Source organism: Lepidochelys kempii, chromosome 4 (genome assembly GCF_965140265.1).
Source record: "Lepidochelys kempii isolate rLepKem1 chromosome 4, rLepKem1.hap2, whole genome shotgun sequence".
NCBI lineage: Eukaryota > Metazoa > Chordata > Testudines > Cheloniidae > Lepidochelys > Lepidochelys kempii.
The window spans coordinates 48707569-48723457 of NC_133259.1; positions in this window are offsets into that span (position 1 = coordinate 48707569).

A 15889-nucleotide genomic window follows, 5' to 3' on the forward strand; every position below is an offset into this window, starting at 1 on the left:
GCTGATGAAAGAACCCCTGCTGTCATGAAGGTAATGTCTACACCGAAGTGCTTCAGCAGTGCAGCTGTAACTATGCCACTGTAGTGATTTAAGTGTAGACATAACCTGAGGAAAATGGACTTGACAGAGTTTGTTCCTTTCAAGTCAAAAAAAGATGAATTAGGCAGGCTAAAAAAGAAGTTAAAGAGAAAGTAGCAAAAGAAACTAAAGCACATTTTTAAGAAAATTACATCAGAAGCAGGAAGCCTACCAAACAATCAGATAAGCAACTGAATGATTGAGGTACTAAAAGAGCACTCAAGGAAGACGAGGCCATTGTGGAGAAGCTAAATGAATGCTTTGCATTGGTCTTCACTGGGAGGATGCAGGGAGATTCCCAAACCTGAGCCATTATTTTTAGGGAACAAACCTGATGAACTGTCCCAGATTGAGATGCCCATATTGGAGATTTTGGAAGCAACTGATAAATGTAAATAGTAATTCACCAGGACCAAATGGTATTCACCCAAGAGTTTTGAAGGAACTCCAATATGAAATTGCAGAATTACTAACTTTGATAGTCAATTGGTCACTTTGGATGGGCTATTACCAGCAGGAGAGTGAGTTTGTGTGTGGGGGGGGCGGAGGGTGAGAAAACCTGGATTTGTGCTGGAAATGGCCCAACTTGATGATCACTTTAGATAAGCTATTACCAGCAGGACAGTGGGGTGGGAGGAGGTATTGTTTCATGGTCTCTGTGTGTATATAATGTCTTCTGCAGCTTCCACGGTATGCATCCGATGAAGTGAGCTGTAGCTCACGAAAGCTCATGCTCAAATAAATTGGTTAGTCTCTAAGGTGCCACAAGTACTCCTTTTCTTTTTGCGAATACAGACTAACACGGCTGTTACTGTGAAACCTGTCAATTACAGGCCAGTAAGCCTAACGCTAGTACCAGACAAACTGGTCAAAGCTATAGTAAAAAAAACCCCAAAACACAGAATTATTAGACACAAATGAACACAATATGTTGGGAAAGATTCAACACGGCTTTTTTAAAGGGAAATCATACCTCAGCAATCCATTAGAGTTCTTTGAGGGTGTCAACAAACATGTAGATAAGGGTATGTGACACAATCCCTGGGGTGCAGCCTGAGACTCTGGGACTGCTTTACCCCCCTTAACTCTCCAGCCTGGGCTGTCTCAAAATGCTTTGCTAGTGACAAGCAGCAAGCCCCTTCAGGTGCTGTGATCACTCAGCACAACTACATGTGAAGCTAGATTACATGAATGCTGCCAGAGCCACTCATGAAACACACAGAGAAAGGCAACAGCCAACCGCCTAGAGCGCTCAGCCTTGTACCTCAGGAATATACCAATTTATTAATTGGTTTACCACTTCATCAATGAAAAGTGGACATACGCCAGCCTTTGCAAACCTGAGCACATTTGCCATATATTTCAGGCAAACTCTCTGGTAAAGATAAACAGTAACTACAAAAGATAGATTTTAAGTGATTATAAGTAATAGACAAACAGTCAGATGTAGTTTCCAAAAGAAAAGAAACTATAAGCATGCAGTCTAAAATCTCAACCCTACTAGACTGAGCAACATCTAAATTAAGCAGTTTCTCACCCTACTGGATATTGCAGTCCTTAATACACAGGTTTGTCCCTGAAACCTGGTCCTTTGTTGGAGTCTTCAGGCTTCTGAGTGTCCTTATTATTTACAGCATAGGTGGGGGCAGAAGCAAGGAGAAGCAGTGGGCCCCTGTGTTCTGTTTTATACCCTTAGTTCATGTGCTCAGAGAACACAAGTCCAGGCATGTCTGGTGGGCATTGCTGAGTGCCCAGGAAAGGTGGAGCAATTCCCCTGCTGTGGCCTTATGCAGGTGAGTCATTGAATTGGAACTCCCCTACTGGACAATGGCTGTTGATGATTGTTTGACACCCACGCGGGTGCTGGTTGCTTTCCTTGCTGTTATTTCTGGGGAGCTAATATCTGGCCAATTCCCCCTACTTACAGCATGCTTTACTGACAACCATAAAACACAATTTCATATACACCAATGATATACATATTTAGATAGAATGGAGACTTTCACCAGATCACAACCTTTCCCTGAATACCTTACATGGCATGCTTTATATGCAAGATCACAATTATATATAAATGAGGAATATGGGGGTTAAAGGGCACTCCCGCAAGGTAAAGAATGTCACAGGGTGATCAGTGGATATAATGGATATCAGTGGCTATAGTGTACTTGGACTTTCTCAAAGTCTGAGACAAGACCCCACATAAGCAGTCATGGGATAAGAGTCCTCTCATGGATAAATTACTCATTAAAAGACAGGAATACATGTATTCAAAGTGGAGATAGCTAAATGGTAGGGTTCACCATGGATCTGTACAAGGACCAGAGCTGTTCAATATATTCATAAATGATCTGGAAAAAAGGGTAAAACAGTGAGGTGGAAAAGTTTGCAGAGGTTACAAAATTGTTCAAGATTGAAGTCATCTTTTGACATAACTAAGAATTAAAAAATGATCTTACAAAACTGGGTGAGTGGGAAACAAAATGGCCAGTGAAATTCAGTGTTGATAAATGCAAAATAATACACATCAGAAAACATAATCCCAATGATACATACAAAATAGTTTAATGTCACTCTATAAATTTATGTTATACTCACACCTTGAATACTGCATGCAGCTCTGGTCGCCCCATCTTAAAAATATATATATAAACTGGAAAAGATACATAGAAAGGCAACAAAAAGGATTAGGGGTGTGGAACAGCTTCCAAATGAGAAGAGATTAAAAAGACTAGGCTGTTCATCTTAGAAAAGAGATGAATAGGGGAGGGATAAGATAGAGGTCTAATAAATTATGAATGGTGTAGAAAAAGTGAATAAGGAAGTGCTCTTTATCTCTTCACATAACACAAGAGCCAAGGATCATCTAATGAAGTTAATAGGCAGCAAATTTAAAACAAACATAAGAAAATACTTATTCACACAACGCACATCTCGAATATTGTTCAGGACTATTTAAATGCAATTGATAATGGAACAATAGTGTAAATAGTTAAGGAATAAATAGTGGTGTAAATAGTTAAGTAATCTGAAGGGTATATACACACACACAGGTTTATAATGTGTGTATAAAACTGTTATTTTAAAATGTTATTATAAGAAATGGAGATGTGCAGCAGTTAGAGAGTTCCTTATACTCCACAGTTACAAGTGAGGACCTATATGTGTTCCTGTGAGGAGCTTAATAAACGTGGTAACTTCCTGATGAGGGAGTTCTCTAGTTGCTGCTTTAAAGCAGTGGTGGGCAACCTGCGGCTCACATACGGCCCATCAGAGTAATCTGATTGTGGGCTGCAAGACATGTTGCCGATGTTGACCATCCACAGGCATGGCCCCCCCGCAGCTCCTAGTGGCCATGGTTCACCGTTCCTAGCCATTGGGAGCTTTGGGAAGTGACAGGCCGCAGGGACGTGCTGGCCACCACTTCCCACAGCTCCCATTGGCCAGAAATGGTGAACTGTGGCCACTGGGAGCTGCAGAGGGCTGTGCCTGTGGACGGCCAATGTTATCAAAATGTCTCGCAGCCTGCAATCAGTTTACCCTGATGGGCCACATGTGGCCTGCGGGTTGCAGGTTGCCCACCACTGCTTTAAAACATTGCTCTGTGGGTTTTTCATCATACTACAGTTACTCCTGATAGGACAAATTCTGAAGGAAAAAAAGAAGACTTTTTTAGAAAATTGTGTGTAAACTCTTTCACTTCCTTTGACAGGTGGCATTAGAATGTACTGTACTTTTTAAAAAATCTGTGAAGTACAATAAAACTGTTCAGATTGCTTCTTGAAAGGCTATAGTACAGCACTGCTTCAGAGCTAAGAGAGAGCTTTTTATACAGCTTGCAAATAAAATGAGATTTTGCCCCACAGAGTCACATCATAAGAACATAAGAGTGGCCATACTGGGTTAGACCAAAGGTCCATCCAGCCCAGTATCCTGTCTACTGACAGTGGCCAATGCCAGGTGCCCCAGAGGGAGTGAACCTAACAGGTAATGATCAAGTGATCTTTCTAATGAAGATCTAACATCACTAGAGGTTCTCTATAAAGTCAAGTAACAAACTTCTCCTGGTTAAGTTCAATATTCACCTTTCCACTGTAATTTAGTGAGAAAGAGAGAGAGACAAATCAAATAGTGATCCTCCCCTTATTTTGTAGTAAAACGAATGTCCGCTATAATGTAGCACAGCATATTTAACATTTTAAAGAGTGAGATTATTTGCTACTGTTATGAAGCCTGAAGCAAGCAACACCCTTGATTGCTGCAAACTTTTGCTCATGCACTTTTGGCTCATAATACTTCTTTGGTGTCTGACTGTCTAGAAGCAGCACAACATGACATTTTAACATGCATAGAGCCTGCTTTGAGCATTTTAATTGATTTTAAACCATTGGTAGCATCTTCTACTTTATTAAATTATTACTTCAGCTTTAGTCAACTGAAACCTTTGCCAGATGGCAATACAGCCACTGAATATTTAAGAGGAGACAGAAAATATTTATATGATGCAAATGCTTGCTCAGTTATTAAGTATTCATGAACTGGTTTTGCTTGATTCTTTATTAGCAGTTGTAGTGTAAAAGAAACCCAAATGTTCAGAATTACATCTCATAGTGCCATTATTATTGATAATTTAACATGTCTACTATGGTTAAAAAAATTAGTTGCTTTGAAAATGCAACACTATATTCTCCATTCCCTCAGAAAAACCCAGAAGATGGGAGAAAGTGCTTCAGAGTTCCGAGGAGAGTTTTTGCTACACTTTCCCCTTAAGGGAGAGGGATTTCAGGCACTTATAGAATCATAGAATATCAGGATTGGAAGGGACCTCAGGAGGTCATCTAGTCCAACGCCCTGCTCAAAGCAGGACCAATCCCCAACTAAATGCTTCTTGTTTGTGTTATAACAGTTGATGAGGGACTTGTTTCAACCCTTTTCTTCCTTCATTCTGTTGGGTAGCATCCTGTTGGTCCTTTGTAGTGCTCATAAACCTAATTTCTTCGGAGCCTCCTAGATCAGGCCAGAGCTTCAGCCATCAGCTTTCTATTGCCTCCTGGCCCTAGCCTTAACCCTGTAAGTCCAGGTGTGCTCCGTTGCTACTCCACAGTTTTGTCTCTACCACTGGCTTGAGTCTTTGGCTACCTCATATGACCTGTGTTTCATTGCAGTTTGGACTTTTGCAATTGCCTCCTGTGACCCATACCTGCTCCCCTGTGTGTAGTGGACTCAGGTTCCTTTGTTTTATCAGGCAGTGTGCTCATCATGGTGTTCTCTACAAGACAGACATGACTCTTCACCCAGTTAAAGCCACAATATTTAGTTCCCCAGTTCCTTGCTAGCTGAATAGGTGAGATGAAGGTTGCCATGAGGCATGTACATTTATTTAAAGAAATTTTACCAGGTTGTTTGAAGATGTAGGAGTGTGGATGAATGCCAGTGACTGCTGGGCCATTAGTTATACTCTTACATGTGTCAGTGCCAGGCATCCACTAGAAAGCCTTGTCTCGTATCTTCCAATTCTTACCCAAAGGGGAACAAATAGCAAAGTCTAAGCCTGGAAGAGCTTCCTCAGAACTGTTTATCCCACTCTTTTTTATTTGTGAAACTGAAATTGCTTGTGGTTATAATGATGGATATTGTAAAAGAACTGCTGCTTAAAGGGCGAATTTCCAAAGTGACAGACGGTCAATACCCACCTTGACAAGCATTGGAGCATGTTGTTGGAGTTCACAATGGGTGATGTTCCCAATTTACCCAGAAGACCTCGAAGGAGTTGCCATAAAGTGGATCATCTGGAATTCCAACCTTAACGGTTAGGGTAAATACAGAAGATGGCATGTTCTCCATGCGTCACCACAACACCAAGAACCACAGCTACCCCTGCTTTCTGAGGTCTCATGGAAAGCAGAGACAAAGACAACCTCAGGCTATGCCAGTCTGAGTAGTGATAGTTCCCTAAAACACAGATCTGACTGATGACACAGGAGTTTGAAGATGAAGTTTGAACTTTTTTACTCTACATATTTTCCTTTTATTTCAAAAGGATGGAGATAAACTCACACCATACTCCTCCTCTCCCCCCTGCAATTCTTTTGACATATGAATGTTAGTGTGTGTGTTAGCATGTGCATTCATATCTGGTAAGGCACCAGCAATAATTCCCTAAACCTCAACATCAAACAAGTCTTCCTTTTAAAAACTTCTAACACCTCCTTGGTTTAGAAAAGAGTGTCAGCAAAATGTAGTTGTACTCTAGAAGAGGAATTGAGAGCTGTTGACTACAGTTATATCAGAAGGCATGTATTAAGGGTGGGGGAAGGAAGCAGAGAGGATAGCCACTAATCATATGGGAACTGCAAGTTGATCTAAATTTACTTTGAGGATTGAGAGATAAAACCAAATTTAGTTTTGATTCCAGAATGTTCAACCAGTTCAGTTGATTTCCTTGCTTGGAAAGAGGGGGGAGAAGAGAGAAGATCCTGTAATTTGGGTTTAGAACTAAATGGACAACTGCCTCCTTAAGGTCACAGTGTAAGAATTAATTGACTGTTGCATTAAGATCATTTGATTATTGGCTGTATTAATTTGATTACCTGAATAATGGGAGATTTAATTCCATATAATTATTGATCTATTAATGTATTGACTCAATTTTCATTATTAATTTGATTTAACTACTATTATCATTTTTAAGACAGTGTTGTGACCATTTACAATAGTTAGTCTTAACAATATGACTGTTGAATTTTAATGTTTGCTTGATTAGCCCTTTTAATAAAACCCATAAAGTGTATATAGGGGTGGTTTCTCTCTCCTATTAGAAACTTAGGCCAGAATCTTCAAGCATTTAGGCAAATTGGTTGAATTGTTGAGCTACTGGGCTCGATCTTTAAATTAAACTTGTTTCCACATTCTCAATCTCTTCTGCAAGCTGACATCATGTATCCCACAAACCACCATTTAATTAGGAAATGCTTAATGTTTCCAAAGTTACATGAAGATGCCAGAGTTCTGTTCTGTAACATAAGTATCTTTTTTCTCTTCTGTTTCTTGGTTTGGGTTGAAAAGTGATCCTCTCTCTATAGTCTGCTTGGGGTCAGAGTATTCAAACATCTTTAACTGTCCCAGTATTTTGGGAGTTATACGTGCCCGCGTCTCTCTCAATCAGTCATTTTTTTCCCCAGAAGATAGCAACAAAGCTTTATCTCTCACGTTCAGCTCTGGGGGGCATGGATCAGCATTTGTGTCATACTACCTATCAGTACCCGATCCAAGCCAGGGAAGCTAGTGATCCAACCAGCAGATCAAATTCAGAGATTAATCCTGATCACATGCCACCTGCGGCACATTGTACATACACTAAGAGGAAGACGGTCAGCTCTCTATAGAGACTGAATTCCACCACTCCCATTCTTGTATTAGGTTTTTGTTTGTTTTAAGTGTGGAAACTCCAGCATTCCTGTTTGTCTGAGTTCCTCTGTGCTTGCCTGTTGGTTCTGTTTCTAAGTGTTCCTTGTTTGCATGTTAATTACATGCACACTTCCTTGTTCTAGGTTTCCCTTGACGGGCCATTGCCACCATGTTTCATGTACATCCTATGGGGTAATGACATGAGAGGACTCCATACTTTTAAAACTAAAACTCAGATGCTGCAGCTAGAATTCTAGTCATGTGGATACAGATACTGACTTCATGGTGCCTCCTCCAAGCTCTTCTCTCTGGTGGCCTAAAATAATCTCTACAGGCTCCATGGAGGTTGCCACAGGGGATGAATGTCTCCTCTGGAAGGAGGGTGTGCCCGCAAGGGCTGGGGGGGAGTGGGGGAGAAGATACCAGCAAAAGGAGGACACTCAGGCCTAAGAATAGTAAACTATGCTTTACTGAAGGAAGGAAAGAAGAACTTAGGCTCCAATCTGTGCAGGGAGCCCTTAGGATGCGCAGAGGGGCTGCAGGGGACTCTGGCCGTTCGGGATAGCTGACCAGGCAGGACTCCGCTTGTGGGGGGGGGTAGTCCTCTACGGCGCTATATTCGCCACACTTATCTCAGGGTTACATGCGATCAACAGCTGGTTACATTATTACATGTATGATTTATGCTCATTACATAAACTGACTTGTTTACAGGCAAAAATATGCTGAGCTATGCTACAATATCTTTTGGCAGGGTCTGTTGGACAAAGTTCATTGAAACTGCCTGCATCCTCTGCTTACATCCAGTCACATACTCAGTCCACCACTTAGCTCCTCGCCAATCTTCTGCAACCTTGCCCCTACAGAGGGTGAGGGATTTAATCATTTATTTTCTTCCATTTAAGCAACTTTTATCATAACCAAGGAAAGAGAACTGTCACTTGTCAGCACACTTACATTAAGGTGCATTTTGCTGAAAAGCTTTATATGTGGTCCTGAAAAAACCCAACAACTGAACATATTGATAATACAGTACAGTGTTCAACTCGTGAAATTTGAATTTATAAGAAATAGGCATGGTCTAGTCTATTCCAAAGGCAGACACATGGATTTTTTAAGAGGAGCTTAAGAGTCTTAGTGGTAAGATATTTCTGCATAATTAATGGTGATTAGTTACTAGAGTTCATCCTGAGGCAGGAAAATCATCTTAATCTTCCCTTCATTTTGCTAGCAGGATTTTAATGAGTGATCTGCAATCCCCCTCCATTACTTCTCTTAATTTCAATAGGTTAAAATAATAAGTTAAAATTTAGGCTTTAAAATCCACACCCTGCCTTTAACATATGCTCAACTCCTACTGCTGACTTCTTTGGAAGTGGCAAGTGCTGAGTATTTGGAAAATTAGGCCACTTTCATTTAGGATTTTAGGTGTCCTGGTGTGAAACAATAAAAAATTGTTACCCTTTTACTCTTTCCTGAACAGAACATTTGGATAGGAAGCTATCATTTTAAAATTCACTTTCTCCTACCACCAATAACTGGGAACAGGAGGATCTGTAAGTTACATCAGGACCTCATTCTAAATTGAATTGATTCTGTTCTATGCTTCAGAAAGGTCTTATACTTATATGGTAACTTCTATAATTACCTATGGCTGATTGATGGAAACAGAGACAACATCTTTATCTACCAGAAAAAAAAAAATCCCTGAGTTTAAAAAAAAAAAGCAATCTCAGGTACAATTAGTCATTTAAAAAATTAACTGACAAGTCATTCAGACCACCACCCATTTTAACAAAATATTTGTAGCTTTAGAGCTCAAAAAAAGGTCTAGAAGGAATTTAAATGAAAGCTATTTTGCTACCACTTAGTATTAAAATGTGCATATTTTCTAAATTGTCACCTGGTATTAATGCCTTTTTCCAATCCAACATGAAACATTTAAAGTTATCTTCCTCCAAAACATTTACATAGAGAGGTATGGTAAAAATCTTCATTTTTAAACTAAAAGACCAAATACTCAGGTGGTGTAAATTGCACCACTCCATTGATTTTAAAGGAGCTACATTTATATCAGCTAAGGATTTGGTCCACAATATTGGCTTATATATTGTAGAGGTTTTTTTTTTTTTTTTTTAAATAAGATTGCATGTATATATTTTCATAATATAGCCTATTCTTATAGGGCCAATTCAGACCAAAGTGTAAGCTCAGGAAACGGCATCAGAACTGGACTCTGAATAGCCTAGTCAGAGTTGCACAGTGGAAGTCACAATAGACTTTTAAGTGGAAAAAAAATCTTGATTGCTTTTGCTATTAACTGTTAAATACAAATTACAGGTAAAAAGTCTTAATATCCATGTCATAAAAGGAAGCCACTAAGCAATGCAAAGTTACTAGGCCATAGCCTCAGCATACTCTTATTCATCACAAAAATATTTTCTATTTTGGGTGAAAATGGTTTGTTTGCAACTAGCTTCTGCAGTGAAGTATTCCTTGCTGTTATACTCACTGTTTTGTCATCGTTACTGTTTTCCTTGACTTTCATTCTCATTTCTCTCAGCCATCTCACATTATGAAATGTTTTCTTCTCTGGTCATTTGGTAGGTAGAACACCCGTATCAAAGCATATTCCAAAGCTTCTTGTAGTGTTTTGGGAATGATTGATAATAAAATGTTTGGTTCATCATAAATAAAGATTTTATAAATCAGTTTGAGATAAGATATCTTAGAGTTCCTTAGAGGCATATGGTTGTGCTTAATAGTCATTAAAAATTAGTGCATCTTAAATCAGTTTGAGCAGAAATGTTTCACTTCATCTAGTGTAATTCTTCAGCCCTGCAAATTCTGTTTGCTGTCCAGCTCCAAAATGATTGGTTAATGTAGCTACTGCTAATGGTTGATAACTCATGTCTTTTTTCTGATAAATTGTTAAGCAAAATAGGTGAAGGTCCCTGTATATTGACAGCAAGAAATAGTACTTTCTGAACATTCAGACATATGGTTCATTTGGCTTATTATTTCAAACTGGGCATAATAAGCTTCCCAAGATGATTTTTCTTCAAAGTTGACTGGTCTCTGAATTGGTCAATTAAACAAGTCATCTGTGTAAGAATTTGTATCAGGTCCTTGTAGCTGGAAACCTGGTGCTGGATTCTATATTCTAAAAGAATATTTGTAATTCTCTTGCCATGACAGGAATTTTCTTCTTAATGCTGTAGGGGATGTAAATTATAGCCCAATTGCCACCAAGCCAACTATAGGCTCCATTTCCCATGTTCCGCTAGGCATGGAAATTCCTTCCTGAGTTGGACTGCAAAGCCACTGCTCACCCATATTGCTCCTGAAGATCCACTGTGGTGCCTAAAACAATTTCTCTTACATTATATTCAGGCTGCAAAACCAAAAGTCTATTCAATGTTAGGGTGACTGGATGTCCCGATTTATAGGGACAGTCCTGAGTTTTTGGTCTTTTTCTTATAATATTACCCTCCCACCCTCTGTCCCAATTTTTCACATTTGCTGTCTGGTCACCCTAATTCAATGGTGACATGCACATTTATCTGAGTAGAGAGCTCCTGAGTTTTCCCATTTCTTCTCCATCCCATTCTCGTTGTCTCCTGCTCATGCTCTGCAGCTTTTACTTATTTATATCACAGTAGTACCTAGAGACTCCAACCAGAGTCAGGGCCCAAATGTGCTAAGCACTGTACAAACACAGACTAGACCCTACAAATGGTTCCATTCAGTTGAACTCTTGTGCCTCCTTAAGCCTTAATCCATTTACATGATCTAGACTGTAAAGTAAGAGATGGTCCACCCTAAAGAGTAGTCTAAATAAACAAGACAGACATGGGGTGTGAGAAAGGGTTAATATACAAGCAGAATGAACTTGGTCTCTCTTTGGGTCAGGGTCTCATTACATGTATGTGGCTTGCAAACCATTAAAAAGTGGGTGGGTTTTCATTTATTTTACGATATGAAACCATAGTCTTAGGGCATGCGCCTTGGCTTCTTATCTGCATTATGAGACACATACTACCCCTCTAGGTGTAGTAAATTAATAAACCGAAACAGCTGTGTGAATAATGGATTTTTCAGTTTGCTGTCAATTGCAAAAATATATATATTTGACAGCATATATATATATATATATATATATATATATATATATATATATGCTGTCAAACCAAACCACTTATTTTATTTTATTGGGGGGGGGGGGGGAGATGGGGAATTGTTCACAAATGAAGACGCTGAATACCAATTAATTTTGGGTCAAAGTTACTTTCAACCCAAAATGATGTTTTTATTTTAAGCATAGGATTCTTTTAAAAAAATATTGAAAATTTTATTAAAAAATGAAGGAAATTTCAAGAGTCATTTTGAATAGCAATTTAATAAAATGAAAAATCCTGCATATCTGACAAATGTGTGAAATATACATCTGCATTTTTTCCCACTGAAAATTTCTCCCCAGGTAAATCTTGAATTGATTCTGCTTCGCTCGAGCTTTTCTTTCAGTCCTTGTTGATTCACAGTAATTTCAGTTGAATCCTGTTGAAGTCAGTCCTTTTCTAGCATTGCTGATTTATTGACAAGCATCATTTCAACATTTTGTAGAATTTTCCATGTGCCTCTGCCTCTTTAATTAAAGCATTTCTTGGAGGATCTTGTTTACCATTTTAAGTTTGGTTTTTGAATAGTCTTCCTTGTTTTATTTGGTTAACTTTGATCTGTTATTTTCTCTAATGCTGGCTTCCCTTAGATGTAGAATTTCTGTGATGCAATCACCAGGTAAAAAGCTATTTTTTGAAATATTTGTGCTCTTTGGAATCCTAATTTAAACTACAAATTCCTAAAATGGCCCTGAAAATGCTTGAGACCACCACACCTCCACAGACAGTCTATCTATATCCCTCTCCAATTGCTAAACTCTATAAGTTCCAGGGGACTGATTCCATTTGTTTTTTTGGTTTGGATATCATGGAAGATATTTTCACTGAAAAATGTCAGAAGATCTATGTGTAGTAATTCTATTACTTTTTAGTATGTCAGTGGCTCTCAACCTTTCTAGACTACTGTACCCCCTTTTGGGAGTCTGGTTTGTCTTGCATACCCCCAAGTTCTACCTCACTTAAAAACTACCTCCTTAGAGAATCAGACAAAAATCCAAAAGGTGTCAAAGCACACTGTTACTGATAAATTGCTTACATTCTCATTTTATCACAGAAATTATAAAATAACTGGAATATAAATATTGTGCTTACATTTCGGTGTATAGTATATAGAGCAGTATAAAAAGTAATTGTATTCATTTTTAGTTTTTACTAACTTTGCCAGTGCTTTTTCTGTAGTCAGTTGTAAAACTAAGCAAATATCTAGATGAGTCGTATGGCCTTTGCCTGCCCCTAGGGGTACATGTACCTGGTTGACAACCACTGCTATACACAAGTCAACAGTCCAGTATTTAATATTCAGGTAGCTCTAAAATGTAACAACGAGAACATCTCTATTAATCTCTAGTATTAAATTTTCAAAAGTGCCTTAGGAACCTAAATCTCATTGAAAGCCAGTGGGACTTGAGATACTACTTGCATAAGTCACTTCTGAAAATGTTTTTTGAAAGTTTTGTCCATTGTCTTAAGGTGCACCTATTAATGTTCCTTTAATTTGATGAATTAATTTAATTTGATGAAAACTGTATGAAGTTTTGAACTGAAGCGTAGCATGTACTTTCCAAATTCCCAGTTTTTTGCTGTGACATTGTCTGTTGTGTGTTAGACCCACTGGTTAATCCAACACCTCCCTGTTTGGAAAATATGAGACTTAGTTCACATCCACATATCTGTAAGCACCCTGAAACCACAATTGTTCCTGAAAATAAAAAAAACACCCAAAACACGAATGTGACAAGAAGATCAATACAGATTAGCTGGGAATATTGGGTTTGTTTTAAGCCCTTTTCAAATAGTACATTTGGTTTGCTAAAAAAATCCATGAAATTAAACAAGACTAGATTACTAACATTATGGAGTAAATTTTTAGAGTACATACAAGTTTAAAGCTGAGTCACATTGAATTCAACAGATTGACAGTCAGATTGACAGAGCCAGAGTGCCCAGAAGTTACCTACTACAGGACAAGCCCAGCAAAGGAAATAAGAGAACGCCACTAGCCATCACCTTCAGCCCCCAACTAAAATCTCTGATGCATCATCAATGATCTACAACCTATCCTGAAGGACGACCCATCACTCTCACAGATCTTGGGAGACAGGCCAGTCCTTGCCTACAGACAGCCCCCCAAACCTGAAGCAAATACTCACCAGCAACCACACACCACACAACAGAACCACTAACCCTGGAACCTATCCTTGCAACAAAGCCCGTTGCCAACTGTGTCCACATATCTATTCAGGGGACACCATCATAGGGCCTAATCACATCAGCCACACTATCAGAGGCTCGTTCACCTGCACATCTACCAATGCGATATATGCCATCATGTGCCAGCAATGCCCCTCTGCCATGTACATTGCTCAAACTGGACAGTCTCTACGTAAAAGAATAAATGGACACAAATCAAACGTCAAGAATTATAACATTCATAAACCAGTCAGAGAACACATCAATCTCTTTGGTCACTCGATTACAGACCTAAAAGTGGCAATACTTCAACAAAAAGACTTCAAAAACAGACTCCAAGGAGAGACTGCTGAATTGGAATTAATTTACAAACTGGATACAATTAACTTAGGCTTGAATAAAGACTGGGAGGGAATGGGTCATTACACAAAGTAAAACTATTTCCCCATGTTTATTCCCCTCCCCCTGCTGTCCCTCAGACGTTCTTGTCAACTGTTGGAAATGACCCACCTTTATTATCACTACAAAAGGTGCCCCTCCCCCCACTCGCCTGCTGGTAGAAGCTTATCTTAAGTGATCACTCTCCTTACACAGTGTGTATGGTAACACCCATTGTTTCATGTTCTCTGTGTATATAAATGTTCCCACTGTATTTTCCACTGAATGCATCCAATGAAGTGAGCTGTAGCTCACAAAAGCTTATGCTCAAATAAATTTGTTAGTCTCTAAGGTGTCACAAGTACTCCTTTTCTTTTTATTGAATTCAATGGGAGTTATGTGGCTGAATCCCTATGCAATTCTGAAAACATCTCTCTAAGGTCCAGGTTCTAATAATGGTAATGATGTACTGTAAAACAGGTAATTCCTGTTTACAGTATATTTCATGCTTCTAGAGTCTTGGGCAGATTATCACAAATTAAATTTCTGGAGGCTGGGAGTGCTCCATTAAGCTTCATTGAATTCAGATAATTTGCAAAAGTAGTGAAAATATTTTAATAGCAATTATATTTCATTTTACAGAATAAGATGCTAAGAGACATTTTATCTACAGAAAAAATTATTAAAGCATTAATCAAGACTGAAAACAGCAATGTAAATTCATGCCAGAATAATTCAAAGGTCTTTCTTCCAACAATTTAATGTCTAGCTATCTTCAATGAAGCCACTGGTAATGAAGTTCCAAACTACCACTATCTTGGGTGAAAAGGGAAAGATTTTATCCAATATAATTGTACAAAAGAAAGTAATGACAAAGAATAATTCTTGCTTCTAAGACTGTAGCAATAGCAATAGTATTTGCATAATATTTGTTTAAGTAGAACTTGGCATATAAAAATATACACTGACCAACCTGAGCAATGAGCTGTCAGAATGAATGCCTGGTCTGTGATTTGTTAATAAACCTTTAATGAACACACTATCAAGTAAACAGTCTTCATACTGGAATTAAGTTGAGATACTGAAGAAAATGTCAAAAGAAACTGATTTTATATACAGAGATAATTCAGAAACATTTGAGAATTTAGAATACAAAGTACTTGTTTTAAATTCATTTTTCCCCCATATAGTGATATTGTTTATCTTATTAACTGATGAGAAAACAGATGGTGCATGTTGTTTTAAACTGGAACAAATCTAATCATTAATTTTATTTTCATAGGTAAAATAATAAACATGCATATTTTAAAATCTGTGTTCCTATGGACTCAAAAATATTGAGGTATACAGTTTTCAGCGGAAGAAGGGGAAGAGTTTCTCAGAGCCCATGGCAGTCCTGATTGTAGTCTAACAGATACTGTGATTTCTTTTTTTCATTGGGGAACCTCCTCCAGTCAATATTATAGACACCTGAATGTCATTCAGTAGTTAAAACTGTACTGCAAGTTGCTGAGAACCTTTTACCCCAATATCAGTGGATTGAAGGCATTCCCGACTTTCAGGTTTTTCAGCATCTTACATGACACGGACCTTTGGCTCTAACCAGTTTTCTACTGTAAGGCCCTTATCTTTTCCTTCGCCCACACACACAAGAATAG